At 42.3% G+C, this 24,381-nt stretch overlaps 1 long non-coding RNA gene across 2 annotated transcripts; it reads right to left on the reverse strand.

Moving 5' to 3' along the window:
• Nucleotides 1–806: 806 nt before the first annotated feature.
• LOC129199864 (uncharacterized) lies at nt 807–16,249 on the reverse strand. 2 transcript variants are annotated; one of them, XR_008574767.1, is made up of 4 exons: nt 16,082–16,249; nt 8,513–8,553; nt 5,011–5,212; nt 807–1,042 (listed from the first exon to the last, which is right to left on the reverse strand). It is a non-coding gene; the product is annotated as an uncharacterized LOC129199864 (long non-coding RNA). The 2 variants fall into 2 exon arrangements; XR_008574768.1 differs by lacking the exon at nt 8,513–8,553 and having other exon boundaries at nt 16,082–16,240.
• Between the last annotated feature and the right edge of the window lie 8,132 nt (nt 16,250–24,381).

The raw sequence follows: 24,381 nt of genomic DNA on the forward strand, positions 1-24,381 counted from the left end.
CTCGCCACATCACAGCCATAGGAAGCTTCCTATGCATTATGCATGCCTGGTTACTTAGCACTAGAAGTCAGAGGAAGGGTGGAGTTTGGAACATGCTGCTGAATATTGAACTTACCACTCTCATTGGAAATCAGAGTGCAACATTCTGTGAGCCTAAATCTTGGATTATTGAATGGGATTTAGGCTTCTCAGTGCGGTGTTGGTGCCTGGCTTTCATTAAGCCCTTTGAAAGTGCCTGCAGATGATTCCTATTCTTTACAATAGATTTCAGAAGAATTTCTATGAGGAAATTGTGACCGTTCCCAAAACACTAGGTTGAGAATACAAGGCAGTGGACTTGAGCGTGGTGCTCAAATCGTGCACACAGTTGTGATGTGGAAGGGAACCTGAATAAATGACGTTTCAAGTTAGAGGTAATAGGTTTTTATAAAAATTTTGGAAAGTGTTCTGTTTGAAAAATGCCATGAGCATCTCAGTCAATTAATGTTCCAAACATCTGTTTCAATTTGGTGCCAAAATAAGAGCCAGAGTTTCACCACATCGGCTAATTGGCTTCAGTATTGTGTTGTCCTGGTCAATTCAACAGGAAAAAGAAAAGCCCAAGCTGGCCTTGTTTTTCAGAGGTAATCACAACCCCACTGATTCCAATGAAATCCACATTCCCAATGATGATGTGATAATGATGATTCCTTAAGATGACTCATGTGCGTTACAATGGGAATCTGGAAGTGCATCTAGCAGAGTATGTATTTCCCACAGATTATGGTGCTTTTGTGTATAAAAGAAAGAGCAGAGTCATCCTGACATACATGTAAAAATGTTATTTATTCCTCAGCACGGTGGGAAAATGTATTGCACAGTTCCCATACTTTTCTGAATTGATGTCTTGCCTACCAGTAGCTATTTAGTGTGATAATGGCGTTTGATAGACTGGACACAAACACCATTGTCACACTCCACAGCTCTGGTAGTAGTAGATCATTAGTCCATGGAAGAAGTAATATACACACATTGCAGACTGCAGCATGGAGGCTTCAAAGACCTGCAAAATACAGAGAAAAGGCCATGTTTATGCATATTTACATGTGGTATATCAGGATTCTCACCAAGGAAGTGGGAGACAGGATTCTGAATTTGAGGTGACTATTTCGTCTCAGCTAGCTGTAGTAATCTAAAAGGTAAGTAGCTTTAAGCGTGCCTTTTCAGGCAAAGGAGATGGACAGGCACCTTGAGAAAGTAATCAGTCCTGTCCTAAGGGACACATTTGTGAAGGGAGGGATGAACCATTCTCTGCAAGGACCAGTGTCTTTCTCTTATTGATAGAGACAGATAGAAATATGTGTCTGACTTTTATAGAGCTATGTTAGATCTGGGGAATCATGGTGCTAAAGATTATATCTGTTTTCCACATACTTGTTTTTACCAGCATTTCAGAGCTAGCCCACTTACAAGACAGCAGGTTGGGCTGTACTCCTACTCCCACTTCACCTATTTTACTCAATGCAAGTTGTTCTGTGACACATCACCCATACAACAATGAATTAAGCAGCGTCACTAACATACACATTACTGTGGTGTTTCTTTTCTTCCCAGGACAGTGTTTTCAGTTTAACAGGACAGAGTGTGTGTCTCTGTTTGTTTAACCTGCAAGTCTAATAACATTTCTGCACATCCTCAGTGAGGTTAAAATAATTCTGTAAAAGATCCTGTTTGTCAGGAGTGGACTAAGCACACAAACAGTAACTGAGGGTCTCATGATGCACATTGATTTGTAAAGCCATGGAAATTCAGTTACGTGTCATCATCACACCTGAATACTGCAGAGAAGCAGAGAAAACAGAGAGAGGAGCACAGGGAAGGGAGGAGATTAGAAACCAGAGCTTGGGTGAATAGCAGTAGCCTTTGTATCTTACTCTTCCATTTATCAGCTTTTCCTCAGTCTATAAAGACTGTCAACTAGTGTGATCATCTGTGCAAGATCATATTGGATATTAACTGGAAGAAACACTGACCTGTGCAGATATAATGTAGCGTTGTGAAAGTGCAAGCCAGCTAGTGAATGTTCATTAGTAGGAATAAGAAAATAATATTAGTAACTAATCGATAACTGTAATGAAGTCTGCTAACTTAAAGAAAGGAAAAAAAACCAAAATTCCACAGAGCGGATTTCCTTTATTCCCCTGGAATTGGTAAAATCTTTCAAGGAGAGCAGAGTACATTAAATGTTAATGTTCCATTTTGCATTAATTTTGGAAGATTTTGTGTGTGCTAAGTACCAAAATGTTTTTTGTAGCTACGATAACTTGAACTTTCTGACTCAAAAAAGAATGCTGTATGGACTAGTTAGAAGCACCATGGGTGGGATTGAGTTGTCTTTTTGTGCCAAGAGATGAGGACAGAACGTCTTGCTATAATGCTTTCAAACTATCCGTCTCGTGTGTTTTTAAGCTCAGTAAATGCATTCTCATTTTTACAGAGCATTTGCTCCCCGTATGTAATAAAACTAGGCTCTCCAACGGTCTTCTGGATCTGGTTGTTTTTTAGCAAAAGACTGTTAAGCAAGTTAAAGCATTCATAACTCAGATCCCCAGAGAACCCCTCCTATGGGCTTAGCCTTCCTGTCAATCTCATTTTTTATCTTTCCTAATTCACTGCCCCGGTGATTTGTCAGCCCCACGCATTAATAGCCTTAACGCCTCTGCTTTATTCTCAGTCTGCTGTCAGCACTCCCATCGGGCATTCCAGCTGAGAAACGAGAGAGAGAGGCACAAATCTCTATCATCAGCTGTTTGTAAAATCTAAACGTTGGAGGTATGTATGCTCAATGTGGTACAACTATGGAGGAAAATCACATTTCTGTACTTGTTAAGACCAAGTGGTCGCCATGTTAAATACCGGCTTTTCTAAGTGGGAGAGGCAGTCCCTTGTTTGACTCAGGGCATGCAATCTGTAAGAAGTGCAGCTCTGCATGCCCCAAAATGAGAGATTGTGTGGGGGCAACTAGCACTAGGTCAGCTGAAGTGCTGGAGCTTGTGGGGAGTAGAGCATGGCTCTTTGACGGAAATGATCTGGAAAAGAATCTGCTCTCCAGGTGAGATGCAGGTTGAGGGCCACTGCAGAAACAGCAGCTCTGGTTTCAGTGGAAGGAGCTGGACCAGGGAATGATTAAGGATAAGGGCATAGGGCTCCCAAATCCAGGGGTCTGTATGCAGATCATCAGGTAGGGAAATTTAGCTCACTCTACAGCATTCAAAGTTGCGGTGCCAGCAGAGGGGAGACGCTAACGCACAGGAACGAGCTGGCTGCACCGCATACACCTGAACCACCAGCATATTCTGCGCAGCGTAACAAGTATTTCCACTCCAGTCCTTACATTTGATCCAACTCTGTGTCTTTTCTGGGTCTTTTTCTTAAATATAATCTGGTTCAACCAGTGAGGATTGGTCAGCGCAGACTCATTAGGGCTCTGCACCAGTTGAACTACTGATGTGCAAGTACATCTAATCGAACCTCATGAAAGCATGCACTGGCAGTATGAGCTGAGTTGTGAGTGGCCCTTGGCTGGTAAATAGCAGAGAAATGAACCTTCGCTGGCTGGTTACCAGGTCAGACTGGTTTGGTTTTCAAACGTGGTTATTACAATTGCTCTTTCATTCCCATCCTTGTCAAGGGAGCAAGCCTATAAATGTTTGGGCAGGGCTGAAACTTTTCCAAGTGCTTTTCATCTTTCACTGATTTTCTCTGTGTTTTGAGTCTGTGCATGCTGCAGTGGGAGAAAGTTGTGCATTTAAATGCATACACAGAACTGGCAGGCTCAGGTGGATTTGCAGATCCACAGGTCAGGCCACTGTGCAATCGCAGCTACGAAGGACACATCTCTGAAAGAGGGAAAGAAGCTGCAGCACACCCTGTGCATCAAAATGGCACTGAGCCTTTTGAATTAATGATGGCAAATACACAGTCACACCCTGAACATACTCTGTCTAGCCAGGATGCAGCTTGCACTTGTAGACCTGAGGTCCACGAGGATATTTTTAATAAATGTACATATGCTTTGGCTGGTGATAATGAGAAATGAATGCTAAAGGAACGTAAGCACTGTACACTGCTTTCTAATTCATGACAATATCAATGTTTTTTCCCCTTACCTTCCCTCATACACATTTTACTCGGCTTTCTCTCTGCAGCAGAGAAGAAAGGTCAGGCAAGATCCTTCTCTAATTATGCTCTCTGAGGAAAAGTCTGACAATCCCTGGCAGATGGAGTGCAAAGAGCAGTAGAGCCCTGGCAGAAGTGCCTCTAGACTGTGACAGTGATAGCCAGGCAACTGATGCAGCTGCAAGCAGGCAGTTCTATAGTTCCACAACCACACGGAAGCTTCTAGCAATTCAACAGGAATATTTCCAAGATGAAAGGTAATGAAAGAAAGAGAAATGGCTACTAGGTTTTAGTACTGCGATGGAGAAAAAAACCCAAAACAATGGGAAAGTTACAGGTCAGTACAGGGAGAAAGCAAAGTATAAACATCAGAGAAAAAAAACATCCACTTTTTGCTTCTCTTCTGCTAGATATTTCTATAAAGAATATTATTGCGACAGTCCAGTTGACAAGATCATTGTGAAGAACAAGAGGGTTTTTCAAGAATTATTTTGATGGATCACAGAACCTGCCCTTTTTGTATATCCGGACTTGGAAGCATTCCTGTATCCCTGGTGAAATCTAACCATGCCTACTGTCAGCTTCCCCACCACCATTTTTTTTTAAACAATAAACATTAGGGTGGCTTGCCCACTGACACTAATAAAGGCCTAATCTCTTTAAAAGTGCAGGCAGAGATCACTATGTACCAGACATCAAATCCTGTTAAATTACACAGGCCACAGACATTTGTGGATATTTTGGTATGCCGAAGTGCTTAGTATTCAAAATTCACCTGCACTGTTTTATTTTTCTTAATACATATTAGTGTTTCCTTTTCTTCCCATGAATCACGCAGAGGAAGGCACTTACCGTCTGACACAACTGCCAGATGATCCTCTGGTGTGTCGTCAGGGCTTGTCAGGACTGAGATTCTCTTGCGTGACATTTTGCCGAATATCACTGTGTTCAGATCTTTGGAGGTCTTGGTTTTCTTTTATGAGTTCCCAGTAGTGGTCACCTGTCGAAAGCCTCTGTTTCCAGTGGACACCTTTCCCTCGCCCTTTATGGGATCCTGAGGTTTTAAAGTAAACAATTCATTCTCTTTCTGATAAGTCATATTAAAATATTGATCTGGGGGAGGGAGATGGCCCTCACTGCACAGAGCCAGAGTCACCTTTAGTCAAACAGACTAAGGAATGGAAAAAAAGCTCTGAAATCTCAATTTTCTCTGTCCCTTCAGAGACAGCATATGTGGGTAAGGAAAAATGCAAAATACAGGGTTTTTTCAGCTGCCTGTTTTGCTTAGACTTGAGATGAAGAGTGTTTACTCAGTCTTCATATTAATTGCTTACTTCTTTCAGCGAGACTGACTTCATCAATTCCTCAGATCACACTGCTAATCTTACTGTTCACTGCTGGGTCTTACTGATCTTTTTTTCATTTTTTAATTTTAATTTATTGTCTTTCCTGCACAGGAATTTTCAGAACTCTCAAAGAGCCTGTCACATTTTTAATGGGATTTACTTTCCAGCACACCTGTGAGATGGGGGAAAAAGTTGGACTTCAGCTGACCTGAACACCAGTGGCAAACCCGGGAATTAAACACACGTTTCAGGACCTCATCCAGATAATGAACAACTAGGCCATTGCGTAAACCCCCAAATTTAGGGCTTGATAAATTTCACATTTGTTGTGAAGGCTAGTATGGGATTTGAATCTGAGATTTCTCTAAACATAAATTAAAGTCACACCTTCAGTACGATAACCTTCCTAATAGTTAACTAATTAGAATTTCATTGCTTACTTCCAGTACTGTGCGTCTATTCCATTAGAACATAAATATTTTGTAACAGTCTTAAGTAATAGTAATTTTTTTTTTTTTAAAGCAAAGTTTTCAATATAATACTTCAGAAAAGTGAGGAACCAGGCCATTTTACTGGCTTTGGCTGGATGTGTCCATCCAGCAGCAGCAAACTGCTGTGAAATCAGATCTGGAAAACATTCTGTGTCTTGCACTCTCCTTGCTTTCTGGCGTCAGTATAACTAGACGTTTGAAGAACACGAATGCAGCTTCTGTCCTTGTTAACTTCCCTTCCCTCGCCACTGCCAGGGTGAGATAAACACACCTCTATAAATGAGCTCTAAGAATCAGAGCTCTCCTTTTGTGAGAAGGGTCCTGCACATAATAGATTCAAACTCATAATAAAATACCATGTAATGGAAAAAACCCTGAACTACAAAGCCACTAGAACACCCTCATCTTTACCAGTTTATGGCATGTCATGTATTTGGACTGCAAATTTGTCATGGCAAAAAAATATCTCCTGCTGTTCCCTAAAATGCTGTTCCCTAATCCCAGTGTAGCTGCAGTCTCAGATACACCAGTAATACAAGTAATAATGTCAGCAGTCATGAATAAAAGAAGGCACTGAACTGTGCTTTCTGTGCAATAATGAAGCTGTATTTGTAGGTTCTTAGCAGTCTTATCACTGCCTATACAGTTCGAGAATAGTGTTTTCCCCTTTTGAAAAACTCCAGAATTTATAATTCTGAGGGATTTAATGACATACTTTTATAACATTAGTTGTAAAAGCAATGGTAGTTGCCTAATGTAGATAATCCGACTGCTTCACTGTACTCTTTTCCAGTTTTGTTAAAGACTTTAATTAGCACAAAGCACCAATTAATAATGCTAACAGGTGACATTTAGTAGGGAAGCAGAGAATTAAACAAGACAGGAAAGGAAAACGAGCACATGCCTGAGTGTTGGCTTTCATAGTCTGTGCTGTGTGACAGGGTACTGCAGAAACACAGTGAAATGAAGAGTTCTGTAACAGCACAATCCTAGTCGTTTGCTTTTAGGTTAAAGTGCCAATAATCCGTGCTACCTCCCTCCAGGCGCTGTACAAGAAGGGGGACCACAGACACGTGTCCATCTCAGCTAGGCAGCCATGTGGATGCATGGCTAGTATCTCGGCTTTTGTCCTTCTGAAGGCCTTACAGGAAGATGACTAGGGAAACTGCGGAGTGAATCACTGGCTGATCACTAAACGTCAGACAAAACATTTCCACTAACTTCTGAAAGATAGGGTAGCACCTACAGCGTCACGTGTCTGTATATTCTTTGTGTATGCAGACATCTTGCGCAGCGGGGCCCGGCTGTGCCATGATAGTTAATGTGAACAGACTTCCTGTAACAGTAGGAAAATAATACCCCCCAGTTACAGCTATTTTCTTTGTTTTGAGTGCCGGTGGTTAGGGCTTTTCAATGATGCTCTACTGTCTGCCCTTGATCTATTTAGAAAATCCCCCTGAAGCAGGGACTGCTTTTCATTTGGTGTTGATACTGCTTGGTTTTTGGTGAAAAGTCTCTCATTTGGGACTTACACATGCACAAAATATGAAGATGACAGAATTACTAGTAGTAGTACTAGTTCATAGTCTGCCCATAATAGCAGAACAAGGTTTTGGGAAAATATTTATTTAAAAATTACCCGTACAATTATACCAGAATCCTGTGTGCAAACTCCATCTGCCATTCTGAAAACATGGATGTGCATTTTAAGTCTACAGAAGGTATCTGACAATTTGCTTAATCATAAAAAAGAGGGCAAAAGACCTCAAATTAAAAAAACCCCAAAATGCCATATGTTGTCCAAAACCAGCAGAGAAAGACTAAAATGTGCTACTTTTAATCACAGGGGAAACACCACGTACTTGGTATTTGTGGGGTTCTGTTTCTGGAAAACAAAGCTGTTTTCCTCAAAATGGCGACCTGCAGTTGTAAGTGAAGTGCTGCCCACTACACATGGAGCCACTGCTGTCTGAAACAGCATTGCAACATTCGTTACTGTTGCATAGCAGTTTGGGTCCAATTCTTTGAAATTAAATGCCAAATTATTTGGAAATTCCTGAAGGAAAAAAAAAAAAGGAACTGGTTTGTTTAAATATTACTAAAGGTGACACAAGGACAAATAATGCAATACACATTGCACATTTATCTGAGGGCCAAATTCTTCCCTTGAAAATAAGTAGATATGACCCCAAGCAAAATTATCTAACTTTGAAGTTCAATCTAACGTTGAAGTTGGCACTGCTCAGAGCAGGGGACTGAGTGCTGTGACCTCCAAAGGTCCCTTCCATCCTGGATTAGTCTGTGATTCTGTGATTCCATCTTACGTGCACAGCTCCTGTTGACTGAGCTGTCACTATACAAAGGACAACATTTGATCCATACAAGAGTGCTTTCCTATCATTTTTGTTATATAAAATGTGGAGGATACGAAGAGTGAATAGAAGTCTGAGGAATGGTCTCTTTTCTATGTGGGAAGGGTGAAGGAACAACTCCAAAACTGAAGGAATAGTAACTTACCACAGGAGCAAAATTCATGCTATCTTAGGAAGTTTTTCACACTGGAAAGATTTAACAAACAGTAGGAAGCTATGGTTTGGTTCTGCAAAACCTTAATTGTGAAATTCTTCAATTGAGAACAACAGTTTTGGCAAAAAGACATTGAATATTCTGTGCATGAAAATCCCGCTAGTGTCTTAGGAGAATTGTTTTACTCTGTTTCAAAATGATATGGGCCTACAAGGGTTTGTGAATGGTATAAATCCCTGAGGAAGAATAAACCTTGTTTGCAGCTGGTTAATTTCGATCATAAATGCATTATGTGTTCAACAAATCGCATTTAGAAAGGCTGTGTGAAAGGCCTTAAAAAACACAATTACTTTGTTTATTTAGAGTAGATTTCAAAAGCCAGTTTCACCATCCAGTTCAAACTGAACACTTTCGAATCAGGGTTCATTTACATGACCTGCAAGAAACTCACCTGATTCAGTTCTTTTTTTTCCTCTACACTTAAAATCAGAATAGTATGAACTTTATATGAAAGGAAAAATAACACAGAGAAGGATCATGGTGCACATGTGGAGTATGTGGGGAGAAGCGAGTGGATTGGGAAGAGCGTTCTCGTCCCCGTCTGGATGGTCGAAGCCCGCGTGCTGTCCAGCTAAGGTATCACAAATGCCAGGATCAAGTCAGTTGCTGTTTTGAGGGAGATGGGAAACTAGACCCTCAGTTGAGGAGGGAGTTAGAGCAAAGGATTCTGATCTGAAAAATCTGATGCTATAAGGTGCAGAGGTTTAAAAAGAACTACTGAGGCAGCAGTCCAGGGAGAGCCCAATTCTGCAATCCTCTGGAACCCTGCTATTTAACGATTTTCCTTCCCTAGGCTCCAGCCTCAGGTCTGTTGCACTAATGGCCACTCACGTACAAGAATTGTACTCCAGCTCTATCTTAATGAGCATACAATCAATACTCTTAAACTGCTTTGGGGTTGGCTATTTCATCAGTGGAAAAATCCAGTTACAATCCGCCAGCTCTGGGCATGGCTTACTTGGTTTAAAACTTTCAGACAAATCTGGGTCAAAGATTTAGGCCGGATCCTTTTATGGAGAAAACTGACACATATCCAACAATGTAACTGAATTCATCCCTTTGCTATGACCTATTAATTTCAGTGAATCTATGCCGATTTACATCAGTTTAGGATATGACCATATAATATTTGAAATTGCTACAGGAATTCTTGGGCTCAAAGAGGGCAAAGCTGGTATTTATCTGTTTATCCCATATTCCTACAGTTTTCAAGGGGCGTCACCCTTCACAACCGCTCAAGGAAGCACATTTACCAGCGCTAATACCACAAGTTAACAGACAAAGGTGAGGCATCTGTGGTGCTAGGACAACTCAGATTGCAGGAGGGAAAATGTTGTCATCCTTGTGGGACCAATGGCTAGTGGTTAAAGATTACCTGTTCTGGTCATTCTGACTACTAGGTAGAGAAAGATTAACTTAGAGCAGTGTAATGTAGAGCAAAGGTATTTAACCTGGAAACCACGATCTCTTCTGATTTCTGCTGGGGCTCAGTAAACGAAATTGATTTGAGTTTCCCAATCCTCAGACTCATTACATCAGTTCTAGATCATCCTGGCATTCCCCATAACGATTCACTGTCTGACACAAAGAATTCAGGCTGAGGACTATCTTCAGATTAAGGGTGTAAAGTCTGACCGACAATGTATCGTCCATGAAACTTGTTTTCCCAGCAAAATAGTTGTGCATAGAATTTAAGCAATTTTGATGAAAGCAGATGGCTAACCGATAAAACACGTTTATTTACTTGTCCTTAGGGGGGAACTCCCCACTCCCCAAGAAAACCCCTCCCTGTTGTGTTTCTTTAACTGCAGACACTGTTATTTGGCTCCTTAGCTCTAAGTCTTTTGCCCAGGTCAGCGATACTGCTTCCATAGCCTGAGAGATGAACTGTCCATCAGCGGTTATCAAAGGCACAGAGCTTCCTTCTTCCTGTCAACCACTACTGCAGCCTGCTCATTTCGGGCAAAGCATTAATCCTATAAATCACAAACCACAGCAAAATAAACTACTTTGTAACGGACATTTACAAAGAACATAAGATTTTTGTAACTTCCCTTCCTTCCTACATTGTACCAGGTCGATAGGCCTCCCTCTCCACGTACACGAGTGGCACAGCCATAAACCTGCCCTGCCCCACATTATAGTCAGTATTTTTCCAAATTTTGGTCAGTGAACATCAGTTCACTGTGCTGCTGTAGAGTGACTTCTTCTTGTCTGGCAGCCATTAAATGCGTGGACCTTAGTTGATATGCCATAAGCGGTTCTCTGATCAGAGAAACGTGTATCACAGCCTCTCTCCTCTCTTGTCCGTGACGTCACTCTCTCCATACCACAGTAGGCACTGACACGCTACACGTGGGATAGAGAAAGTTTAACCTTAGAACAGTAAATAAAGGCTAGTCATTTCAAGACTATTGCCCTGAATCATTGTGGAGTCCAAGTCCCAGTAGGATTATCCTGTTCAGGAATTGCCATAGTAAATCAAACCTTTGCTCAGCAGTGGCCTGTGCCGTGTACCTCAGAAAAGACAAAAAACCCACTCAGCATTTGCTACCTCCTCTGGTCTGCAGATTAATTTACTTTAATATCTTACTAACTTCTGCTCATATGTATTCAAGTGTCATGTATCTGTGTGATAGCTCTATGCTCAGTGGTGTCCACAGCTTTGCCTGCAGGATTTACCACACGCAGCAGGTGTGATGCAATCAATGCACCAAAGTGGATTCGAGGTGAGGATCCACTACCTTTCTTTAATGCCACATGAGCTGCACATAAAATGGAGCAGACAAAGCACAATATGCAGGTCTTTGATGCAGATGAGGATAAGCAACTTTATTCATTTTTTATATTTGCAAGCAAAAACCCTGTTGAAATCCTCTTCTCAGAACTTGAAGAGACTTTGGTGGCCTGAAATCTGTTAATCACTAGTCTAATGACCTCAGAAAAGAGGCAGAGTCACAAGGCCATGGAGCAGAGGCCCAGAGCTCACCCCACAACAGGCAACAGCACCCCAACCCCTGCAGCCCCCACCCACCTCGGGTTCTGAAGGACAGTGGCGCTGCCTGAGGGGGCAGGGCCTGCAGGGGTGGGGCCTTCAGGGGCGGGGCCCAGGCGGGGGCAGCAGAACCTTCTAGAAGGGGCAGGGCTGCAGTCCCACTGAGGGGGTATGTGGTCTTTATTTGCCTGTTTACTGCTGCCTTGGGTGCCATCTTGCTGTGTGTGCCCACAGGGTGTGGTGAGTGCTGCTGGCAGAGCTGTCCTTGCCAACACAGGGTCCCTTTCTGCAAGGGAAGGTCGGACTGTCTGTGGGGATGAAGCATTGCACAGGAGGATTCAAGCCCGGCGGCCAACACCGAAGCAGTTAGTGAAAAGGCTGAGGTAGAGAGCGTTAGAAGTAGGGTGGAAAGGGTGCTTGGTATTTTTTGCTTGCTGTAGCCAACTATAATTAACCATTATTTATTTAAACTTCTCAGTCATTGGTCAAGTTCATTCCAGGTGTGAGTAGTCACAGTGTGCTTTTCCCCTGCCTCCCCTTGTGCTTCAGGTGAAACCTTTCAGCTTACACAATTAAAAAGGATTCAGTATAGACTTTCATACACTTCTTACCATTTTTGCTCTTTTGATAAAAATTGCGGCCTCAAAAATTGGTTTGGTGTCTTGACAAAATGACAGAGATGATGTTTTTGTAGCTCCGTGTTGAAACTTCAACCTATTCTTCCTCTGCCAGTTGGACCTGGCTCTGGCCAAATGGTGACTGGAAAAAGAACTCCCTACAGCTGAGCCCTATGTGAAAAGGGCACAAAGCAAAAGCCAAGAAGTAGCCAAGGTAAGGCTACTTAATTACAGTTTGGTAAAGTGGGCTCTTTTTCTATATTCCTGTGCACCTGTTCCCCCAAATAAACAGAAAAATAATGTGGCTACAATAGCGATGTTTTGGAGACAGAGTAGTGACAAAATAATAAAAAAACCTCATCAAGTGTTTTATGTGCCATTGCAGACACTTTCCTTGCTAAATGTAAACTTTACACAGATGTTATATTTAGTCTAATCAGTTTACTAACTCGTATACTATCCCGTGCAGCACGAAATTGAATTTCGTATGGTTATTCTAGTCCTGGATGCCAGAGCTCTGCTGACCATAGAATTATAGAACCATAGAATCCCAGACTCGTTTGGGTTGGAAGGGACCTCAAAGCCCATCTAGTTCCACCCCCTGCCATGGGCAGGGACACCCTCCACCAGCCTTGAACACTTAACACTGAACTGAAGTATTTTTCACAGAATCATGATTTCAGTACCTCAGAAAATGAATCTGCTGTTTCTTTTCTAGTCTGTCTGCGGGTAATTACCGTTCATGCCAACAGGATGTGTCTGTAGGGCAGGGTATAGGCTTCTCAGGTGCAGCTGCTCTCTGTTTACTTAGATTAATGCAGGTGCTGAGCATCAGGCATCCTAAGTTCTCTTTATGTGTTAAAAGAGATTTCTACAGCAAAAAGAGAAAGGGGACTGAAGCAGGGAGAAGAGCTCTTTCCCTCTTTCAGCAAGAAAAGTTTATTTGTTATGCTATGGGAAGGATTTTCTTTCAGTGAGCAGAAGCTGTTTTCAGTTGGAAGCCTGAATGGCTCCACCATTTCTTAACTGGCCAGTGATAACTACCAGTAGTTCACATGTTGCAGATAACTTGCACATAGAAACAACAGGTGAGTGAAATATGGATCTTGAGCTCAAGATAAAATGAAGCAGTATCACTTCTTGGCCTAGCACTGAGAATTGCAACATTATTTAACAAGAATATTGGAAGAGGAATCATTACAGGCTGTAGAAGCAGGGTCTGGGAGTTACACAGCTGTTTAGACAAAGAGGGAGTTAGTAAGGCTTTATTAAGATCAGGTGTGAGGGAGGCTCTGGGACTTTGCTAGAGACTTCTGAGTTGGTAAAGTGATACTTGGTGTGTTTAGTTCTTCACAATAGTCTCTCTTAAACCGGAGGATTTTATTTAATACCTATTGCACTGGGTATTAAATTTACTGGATAGTGACAGTTCTGGAGTCCTTGAGACTGCTCTTCTGGACTGACTCGGCTGGAGCGAGTAAGCTTACAACTGACAAGTAAGTAGACTTCTAATCTCTGGTTGTAATGGGATGACTCTGAGGTTCCAGTACTTGGCAATTAAAACAGGAGGTGGTGTTCCCTTGGCACGTATTAGATTTGATGCCTTTTATAGAATGGGCATCTATGGGAAATGAGCTGGATCAGAAGTAAATAACCAGAAAACTTGCCCCCCCCCCCCCCCCCCCCCCCGCTATCTCTGAGGGTAGAATAAAAAAAGGGGTATAGTTAATGGCATCAGGGGTGGACTTGTGTGTGCCCTGGGCAAGCAAGGTAGTCTCTGGGTCCCTGCCACCTCTGTGGTTTCTGTGCTCTGAATGGGAGGGAGGCTTTCTGGGTGAGGTGGTTAGGGCAGAATAACAGGGCCTTTTCAAAATCAGCTCTTGGGAATTGCTGGGTTTGCAGTCTATTAAGTGGTGTGGCAGAGAGCTCCCAAAAATATTTTGTGAAGGTGTTATCCCAAAGACAGTGTTGATGGACTTGGCTAAGGCATTCATGTCCCAGCAGTTTAGAAGACCTAGGGCTTCTAGAGGTCACCTTCTCCTTTATCTGAGAGTCCTCCTTGACTGGAGACCCTTCAGTGAAAGGTTGGAGCATAGCTGCAGAATGCCAGGTCTTGTGCAGGCATCAAGGGATTATCAGTCAAAATGTGGTCTGGTGTGTTGTGAAGCTGGGGAGGAGGTGAGATTTAGATGAGTTTTGCTGAGGAGCTCTTACAGCCCATGCAGTGTTTTGAAGACCAGTGTTTAGGGGTGCATGGGTGGCTGAGCGTCACTCTCACTGGGGCAGAGCAGATTCGTAACAAAAGTCAGGACCTGGAGCCCAGAGGTATGTCATGCTGCCCTGTGGGTCATGAGACTTGTCTAGTGTTAACGGAGTAATGCTTTCCTCATGGGCTTGTTACCCTGGCCAGGAGGCAATGGGTGGTAGTGTATGTAAATGTATTTTTGGTGGTGTGCCCTGCGACTGTGGAATTTTTAATTTATTTTTTTTTTACGTGAGTATTCTCAACTTCAGGGGATGCTTTTGCTGGTGTCTGAGAACAAAGAACACCCTATCCTCTACCTCACCATGAAGTGTCTGCCATGAAAACAAAACCATTCAATAATACGATTGTTCCTCATGCATATTCTTACAATACACCGTTGATATGTGGCTCTCTGCAAATGTGTTGGCTTGTTTTCAAAAGAAGGAGCTTGAGCTCAGTGTAAAAGGGAAGAGTTTCTCATTGTCTTGCTGGGTGCGGAGGGGGGGGATAAGTGATTGAATGTGTGAGCTCTTTAGGAAAAACACCTAGCTTTTTTTAAGCTAGTACGAATTGGATTCAAATAATAGGAATTAACTGCCTATGTAATCACATAGCAATTCAGGTCAACAGAGCTTTAAATCTATTGCCATCACCTCACTGGTTTTCCAGGTTATACAATGTTGTGCTCGCAATACAGCTAAAAGAAGAATGAATTTGAGACTTCCTTTTTTCTGTGCTTCACTTCTTAATATCTCATTGCATTGATATTGGTGTTTGACAGAGGAATTAGTTGGCTGGTCAAACTAATTTCATTTTTTTTTCTTTTGAAATAGAAAAATTTAAGATCCTTTTGTGAAAGAAGTGAGCTTTTTTTATAAATAAAAGGGAAAAAAACAGTGGGGGAGAGGGGAGGAAAATTCTGTTTGGTTTGCAACAAATGCCTACTTTGAATATCTGTGTCCTAAAAACATTTTTATTTGGAGATACTGCTAAGATGTTACAGTAATATATTTTTTGTGGACCAAGGTATCTGCTTTATTAGCCTATAATAGTCCCTATAGGGATTCTATTTCATAGCCACCATATAGTCCCCATAATGCAATATGACAGCCCTCTTTTGCTGAATCATTGATAGCATCTTGCTGTTGTCTCTTCGAACACAAAGCATACATCCAAGCTGAAATTCTCTCTACATCACGTGAACTTTTTAAAATATATGTTTAGTCTCAGAGGAGTCATCTTCAGCTGAAAAAGCCTGCATTTTCTTGTTTTATTTTAAAAGCTAAAACTTTCTACTGGCACTAAAATAAAACACCACTTTCCAACTTCTTGTTATTTTTCTGTTGTATTGGAAATCAATTCAACATATGAATTTCTTGTTTTAGTAACCTCAGTGAATTATTTTTTATTTTTATTAAATAGAAGATAGGTTTGAGTTCATATAAAGATCAAGTAAAAATTAGTTATTTTGACATCCAAGTGAAGACTCTTAAACTATGCAATTTGCAGTCATTTCAACATTATTTACTGTCAAGGGTTATTCAGGGATTCAGAGATGATTCTCTCTGCTTACCAAGTAATAAAAAAAAATTAATTTTATGCTTACAGGATAAATTCTGTATGAAATGAAATTTAGAACTCACCTGCTGTTCCTAGAATACTCCTGAAAACTTGTTTTTCTTCTGAGGAAGTTTATTATGACTGGAAAAAACAAATCTTAATCTTTATCCCCACTGTGAAGTGGGTTATTTCCTCCAGACATTAGCTGATGTTTTCCCAGCTTACACGAGAACGTTATCCTACTGCCTGTGTCCTGCAGCTGCCCTTTCCACTGTGCATAGGAATGGCACCGTACAAAGGTGGCACTTGAGTCTGCCGTGCCAAAGGCACTGACTGCATGTGCTGCTCTGGGGTCAGAGCCGACCCTTTCCGTGGAGTTCGGCTTTGTTAAAGATTACTCGGTCTAAAATGTATCAAGCACAAGCCTTCTCTTAATTTGATTATGACTGTGGGTATTATTTCTCTAAGGCTTGTCGGTCTGGACTGATAGGGCTTCATTTCTCTGGAAGAATTCATTGCAGTTTCAACAGCTGTCAACAGGTTCGGTCACTGGGAGCCTGTTCCCCTGTTACAGCTGTTTGAGACTGTGCAGTTTTATGAGCACAGTGCTGCTCTTTGGTGCCTCTGGGGTAAAAAAGGTGGTAACTGTGGTACTCAGACTGTCTTAGCAGACTGACAGTGTGCTAAACTGAGGTATGCTGTAATACTGTGTGGTCACTGGTGCAGAGAGGAACGTACGTTTTAATGTTGTGAAATATGCCTTCTGGTGGGGAAAATGCACATGCATTTCCAGTGTGACTGGTGAATTAAGGTATGATATTCTCATGGATAGCTTGTTGGAGCTATTTCATGTGTGTGAGCTTAAGAATGTTAAATATTAATCATTCTTATCAGCTGTCTGTAAGCAGTAAGCCAGTGCTCTGTTTTAACTTCAGGTAAATGAACAAACACTCTGGGGCGATTCATAAAAACTAAGTGGTTTGTGTGGCAAGATTCAGTTTGTTTCACAATTCTTAAATGCTAGTTGAACATAAAGTCCCATTTTAATTTAGGATTAGTGAGTAACTCAACCAGACACAAGTACCATACTGCTGTGACAAGCAAGTCTGCGAAATTCCTGAAGTTTGTTGAAGATAATTTCGTGTCACAAGTACCCAGCCAACTAGGAAAGATGCCCTCCTGCACTTGTTATTTGTGAATAGAGGAGGACTCATGGGAGGTGGCTGTGTGGCCACAGTGACCACAAAATGGTAGAGTTTAAAATTGTTGGTGTAATGAGGAAAAAGGTCAGCAGAGTTGTTACCCTGGATTTCAAGAGAGCAAACTTTAAGCTACCCTAGTAAGCAGTGTCCCCTGAGAAATGGCTTTTGGGGGCTTAGGGGTTCATGAGTGTTGGTCAGTTTTTAAGAACCGAGTTTTTTGTGTTGTGTGGTTGTGGGTTTGGGTTTTTTGTTTGTGTGGTGGTGGTGGGGTTTTTTGTGGGTTTGGTGGGGTTTTTTGGGTGGTTGGGGGTTTTTTTGGTGGTTTTGTTTCTTTTTTTTTTTTTTTTTAAGAACCTTGCACAGGAGCAGGCAATCCCATTGTGTTGAAAATCAAGCAAACAGGGCAGATGACCAGCTTGGCTGAACAGGGAATCCTCTTGGATGATGTCTGGAAGCCAGGTCAGGCTTTGAAGGAAGATTACACAGCTGTGGTTTGCCAGTGGTGTTCCTCAGAGCTCAACTCTAGGGCCAGCGGTGTTCAACATTTTTATCAATCATCTGGACACTGGAGTTGAATGCACCCTTAGTAAGTTTGCTGACGATACTAAACTGGGAGGTGCTGTTGACTCAAGGGACAAGAGGCCTTGCAGAGGGATCTAGATAGATTGGAGCATTGGGCAATCATCAATGGCATGAAATTTAACAAGAACAAATGTTGGATTCTGCACCTGGGATGGAGTAACACTGGGAACAAGGATAAATATTGGGAGAGGAGTGGCTGGGGAGCAGCCCTGCAGAAAGGGACCCGGGGTGCTGGTCGGCAGCAGGCTCAGTAGGAGCCAGCAGTGTGCCCTGGTAGCCCAGAGGGCAAGCCGCGTCCCGGGGTACATGAAACCTAGTACAACGAGCTGGTCCAGAGAGGGGATTGTCCCGCTGTATTTAGCATTGGGGCGGCCTCACCTTGAGTACTGTAGGCTCCACAGTTTTAAAAAGGAAATTAAGGTGCTTGAATGCAGAGAAGGGCAACACAGCTGGTGACAGGACTGGAAGGCGTGTCCTCTGAGGAGCGGCTGAGGACTCGGGGTTGGTCTAGTTTGGAGAAAAGGGGGCTGAGGGCAACCTCATAGCTCTGTACAGCTTCCCGAGGAGGGGATGTGAGAGGGAGGTGCCCCCATCTCTTTTCCCTGGTACGCAGTGATAGGGCACGTGGGACTGGTTCAAAGCTGCACCAGGGGAGGCTCAGACTGGACACAAGGAAGCATTTCTTCACCCAGAGGGTGGTCAGACCCTGGAACAGGCTGCCTGGAGAGGTGGTCAATGCCCTGTGACTGTCAGGGTTTTAGGGGCGTTTGGACAATGCCCTTAATAATACATTTTAACTTCTGGTCAGGCAGTTGGACTAGATGGTCACTGTAACTCCTTTCCAGCTGAAATATTCTTTTCTAAAAGGTGTGTGCACAAGCTGCCTTGGTTCTATATTGTAATATGCATTAAGTGAAAGTAAGAAAAAATGGGACGGTCTATATTGAATTTGTGTGATAATGTGATCTTGAGAAAACAAGCTATGTGCAGAATGGCACTGAAAAATCCAAGTGAGGTTAGTTATTTCTCTTCTAACCATGTCTGATTTCTTCCTATTGAAGCAATGAGAAAATAGCATCACTTTATCAGCTGGTAGGACTACTAAGTATTAGCTGCGCAGTAAGGTCATAGGATCTTAGGATAATTCAGGTTGGAAGGGCTGTCAGGAAGTCTCTTGTCCAGCGTCCTGCTCAAAACAGTTAGCTGCAGGGTCAGACTAAGCTGGTCAGGGCTTTATCCAGTTGGATCTTGAAATCCACCCCAGATGGCGACTGCACAAACTCTTTCAACAACATGTTTCCAGCTTGAACAGATGTGATCCTGTAGGTCAGCTGTGTGACTACTAGATACCAAACAAAATAACATCAGATACAACAGCTGCTCTCTGACCTGAAATATTCCCTAGGAAACTGGTAATACAGTTGCCTATTTTTGGACCTACACACAGAACATTAGTTCTTTATTTCATATGTCAAACCATTTCAGGTGAGCTGCACTGTCGAAGAGCAACCTGCTCAAATCAAGGGATGCTTCCTACAGAATGTAGGAGGTGCAGAGACCTCTGCCCTGGAAGTCTGCAAGATGTAATGGACAGTGGCTACAAGGTCTGGGTGACCAGGAATGGCATGCTTTGTTCCACAAGATTATCAGTTTTGTGGGTGGGTAGCACTGGCCAATGCGTTCGTCTGTGTGCTGGTTGAACAAAACCAGAATGTCTGAAGTTGCCTGCAGTGGAAATGGTTGTTTCTTCCATAAGGTTTTTAGAGTCTCAGTAACAGATGAATGAGAACTTGATGAAGAAGCACAAGGAAACAATGAGAATTGTCATTCTTTTAAATATACTCACAGTCTATCTGCTGTGGTGTGTTGTGGGGTTTGGTTTGTTTTGGTTTTGTTTTATTCTGGGTGGGTTGTTTGTTTATTTTTGTAGCTCCCTGAAGAAAGAGACAATACAGAGAATTTTGAAGGCTGCTGATATGTCAGTGCTCTCAAAACCCAAGTATCTGTTCTATCAGGTGTGAAAGAATGAAAGCACTTCACTAAAAACTGAACTAGTGGGTGATGGGTCCCTTTCCATAGGGTAGGCATGTTTTGGTGTTGAATGGGAGTGGATAGGAGTTGGAGGAAGAGTTTATACTTGGGCTTGAGAAGGTTTACAAAGAGCAAGATGATGTCATCAAAGCAGAAGCAGGTGAGAAATAGTTGAAACAATGTTCAACATGAGTTTTTCCTTGATTTCACTTCTCAAGCCTGCTGTACCACCACAATATGGATAGTGATACTGCCTTCAGGGGCCATAGAAGAGGAAGTGTCAAATGGCATAATTGTTAGTAAAAACTGATTAAAAGGAGGATCAGAGGTGGTAGTTAGGACACCACAGACTCAATTTGATGAAGTTACTTTGAGGCTTATGTCAAAATCTGAAGAATATTGACCGAGATGCTTTTGTAGGGAAGAAATGATGCATCCCAAATCTGAAGGATGCCATGGCATTCAGAGAGGGAAATCTGTGTGATATGGGGCTTCTTGCATTTGCAAGAAGTCTAACAGATTCTTAGAGAACTGAAGCTGCTGGGGGCGGAAGGGGAGGTCTTCGTATAACAAGTATCATGCTGTGGGAGAGAAAACAAAATGGAGGCAGTAGTTGTGAGTTTTGTCCCTGGGAGTTTCTCAAGGATCTGCAGTGGGCTTTTCAATGCATTTTAGGATATAATTCACATTTCGCAATGTGAAAGGTTTTGCTGAATCCCTGGCTTGAGGTTTTTGGGTATTGTTACCCTCCTACCCCCCCCCCCCCTTGGTCTGCCAATAGGAGCTGATATCCAAGAGCAAACAAGCTACTCAGTAAATGACCGGATGAAGTGACTGTCTGGTCATTGGACTCCTGTCCTTCAGGATATGGACAGATGTGCTCAAACAAAGCTATTTAAACAGATGCCAGTGGCACAGATAAAAGGTGGTGTGGATATATGTGTATATATGCCTCGGCCTTAGGCAAAAAAGAAAAAAGGAAAGAAAAAAGGCTTCTTTTTAATTGGTAACTGTCCCACAGGAAAACCTAATGACAGTTCTTTCTGCAGATTAACTTAAAGTTGCTGTGACAGTCGACTCAACAGAGTATCAGTTATCTCTGTTAAATGCCACTCATGCTGGTGTTCTGTGTTAGATATTGCTAAGTTTTAAAATGTTGGGTAACGCTTACTTGTGCATGCAGTAGGTGTAGAAAGATCTATAACTCCCCGGAAGATTGTGCTTGTTTCCTGAGTGGGTAGTTTGTTTCCCTAGCAGTTTGATATGGACTGCTACTTACGCTGTCAGTTGGACTAGTTCTTCCGTTGTTCCCCACACCCCAGTACTATCTTACCTTGCCTGGTTTCTTTTTGTGGGCAAAAGATACGTGAGTCCATACCTGAAATATTTCCATAGAAGTTGCTGTAGATTGAACTGTCATTCAATACAAAATGTAAGAAACTGTCACTTCCTAAACTGTGATGAATATATAACTGCCCTCTGAAGTGCTTTGAATTGCTTCCGTCCATCCTCTCTTTCTGTGAGTTTAGGTATTAGTGATAGGCTTGGTTTTGATTTATCCTGTGAACAAAGGAACAAGAGTAAAGGATGTAATATGTTCAGACTTTTTGAACAAGAGCTAAAATAAGTTTAGGAGTGGATGTAGCGTGGTTTCTTCATCGCTTTCTTTTCTTGTAGAGCCAAGTGAAAGCTGTGTAAGGTAATGCCAAGAAAATGCATCTTTGCAATGAAGTTGGAAGGAATGTTCCTATCAGTATTGCTCAGAGCCAAGTCTGACTCTGTGCTTGTTGCTCCGTGCAGCTACTGGGGGTGACAAATCAGCTTTTATCACCAGAAAGAAAAAATATTACTGAGCTACTTGTACTGATGCTGTTAGACTGTGTTTGCCATGCAACAACTAATAACTTTGTAATAAGAATAAGCAGAAAATGAGGAGATAAAGATATACTTCACAAATCTATAATTGTTTATGGTAAAATTATCACTATGTATTGGGTATGTATCACCAAACCATATTTCAGGGATTTGATGTGCTCTGCAAATGCATCAGAGGTTTGGGAACTGGATCTGATCTGAGTTTTCTGGCTCCTGCATTCAAGACCTGAGAGAGGCTAGACACAAAAGCAACTGTTAAAAATTCTAAGGAGAAGGGGTGTCTCTGGGTATTTTTTCATTTGTTTCATTCAGTTAGAGATAAAGCAAAATCTTGCTTCCAGGAATCCCCATTGGGAGAGAGTCAAATTGCAGTCCAAACTTCTGGTTTAGAAGAGCTAATACTGACTCCCTTCGTGTTTGTCTCTACATTTAAGTCCTGATTAATTTCTCTGTGTTCTAAAAGCCACTGAAGGAAGTATAATGCTGGTGGCAGTTCGCCATAACAGGTTTTTTAAGCAAGCAGTACATCAGTGTCTCCATTATTCTGAGAATCCAGTCCAAAAAATGTAAAGATAGCTGCATTTTTTTATCTTACTCGAGTCCTTACCAGTTCTTTATGCCAGCATGCTGCCAAACTGTAGCGGTTAACAGCAGATAAGCATAGAGCCTTTGTACCTGCACTTCAACTGTTCCACTTTGTATTCTTCTAGTAGTGTGCCACTGCCCACATGTAGCCAAGGGAGCATTTGTCAAATCTAGGTTTCTGAGGCACACTTTGATTTGTCTTGGGCTGCTTCCTTGTAATGGAACACTACTGCCTTTCTGTCTTGTGCATTACTTATCCCTGAATATTGGATGATCTGCAAACTCTTGTATTGGGGTTGGTACTGTTGTTACCAATAAAAGGCAGAAAGAAGCAACAGGGAGATGTTTCCTTCCTCACTATCAAACAACAAAATCCTCTATAAAAGGGGAAAAATAATTCATAATTTGGATTGCTCCTATTTTTTTCTTTTTTTTTTTAAAACCTAGGGGCACAATTTGGGAATATTGAGAGTCCAAGAAATGCATGTTCTAACAAGCCATTGAGATAACATGTAATCACAACTTCAATTTACAGTATTATTAAATAATCAGAGACAGTGAACCATCTGCATGCTTGATTAGGAAGTAGAACTGCCTAAAACTTGACAATTTGCTTAAAAGCTGTTGTTCACAGTAAAAGCACTGGAGCAACGGAAGTTACTAGGATGTTAGGGAAAATGTTGTCAGTTGTGGAAACAAGTAGCCCTCGATTCCCTGAACTCTAGATGGACTGCGGAGGAAGGAAATTCCTAGACTTGCACAAAATATTAACCTCTAGCTGCTTCAAAGTGTTTTTTGTTCTGTGTAAAGAAACCCTTAAAACCAAAGATATGTTCTGTATCAGCATATGGAAATATTTAGAGGTACAGCAGAGAAGCGTCTGTCCACTGCATGCAACTAATATTTGCCAAGTATTGATCTAGCGTCCATCTCTGTTATTCTTTAACTTTAGTCCAAGGTTCAAAGTTTACCTTTTGTTTAAAACTGATTTCACAGGGAGGTCACGTCCTCTAGCTAATCCAGTGGGGATAGAATGAAAATTGAATTTACCGCAACTTAGAGGAAATCTCTGAAACCCATAGAGAAAACCTCATGCTAGTTTGTGGCAATGGTTATTGCTTGCTTTGCTGGGTAAATGTGCATTACAGCTAGGGGGTTTGTTTGTTTGTTTGGGGTTTTTTTTGTTAGCTGGGAGCGCATTCAGCACTCCATGAGATCAAGCTCACTGTATTAAAAGGCATGGAATTGCAGACTCAGAGTGCATTGGGTTGGAAGGAACCTTCAAAGATCACCTAGTGCCACCCCTGCCATGGGCAGGGATCCCCTCCACTAGCCCAGGTTGCCCAAAGCCCCATCCAGCCTGGCCTTGAACACTGCCAGGGAGCCAGGGGCAGCCACAGCTTCTCTGGGCACCCTGTGCCAGGGCCTCAGCACCCTCACAGGGAAGGATTTCTGCCTCACATCTCATCTCCATCTCCCCTCCTGCAGCTTCAGGCCATTCCCCTTGGCCTGTCACTCCCTGCCCTTGGCACCAGTCCCTCTCCAGCTTTCCTGGAGCCCCTGCAGGGACTGGAAGGGGCTCTAAGGTCTCCCCGCAGCCTTCTCTTCTCCAGGCTGAACCACCCCAACTCTCTCAGCCTGAGGTCTCCAGAGCAGAGGTGCTCCAGCCTTCGGCATCCTCTGGACTCATTCCAACAGCTCTGTGTGCTTCTTGTGCTGGGGACCCCAGAGCTGGATGCAGCACTGCAGGGGGGTCTCACCAGAGCAGAGGGAAAGAATCACCTCCTTTGACCAAAGGGTAATTTGAATTTTATCAGATCTGAGCATCTAAAAGCTAGGCAAAAATTTAAATTTAACTTGCATGGTTAACCTGATTGCTCTCCCTGTGAATATATATCATTCCCTATTTCATATTCCCAGAAACTTATTTCTGGGACCTAACTCAGCAACCAGGCTTCCTTGGCTTCAACAAAATCAATGGCAATTGACTGTACCGCCACCACAAATCATCCAATAATTTCTTTGCAAAGTCTTCAGCTTCCTGAATGTTCAGACCTGCAAACCCACCGCATCTGTGTCCTGTTCAGGTGTTGGTAACTGTCAGGTCT

The sequence above is a fragment of the Grus americana genome, chromosome Z (genome assembly GCF_028858705.1).
Source record: "Grus americana isolate bGruAme1 chromosome Z, bGruAme1.mat, whole genome shotgun sequence".
Classification (NCBI taxonomy): domain Eukaryota; kingdom Metazoa; phylum Chordata; class Aves; order Gruiformes; family Gruidae; genus Grus; species Grus americana.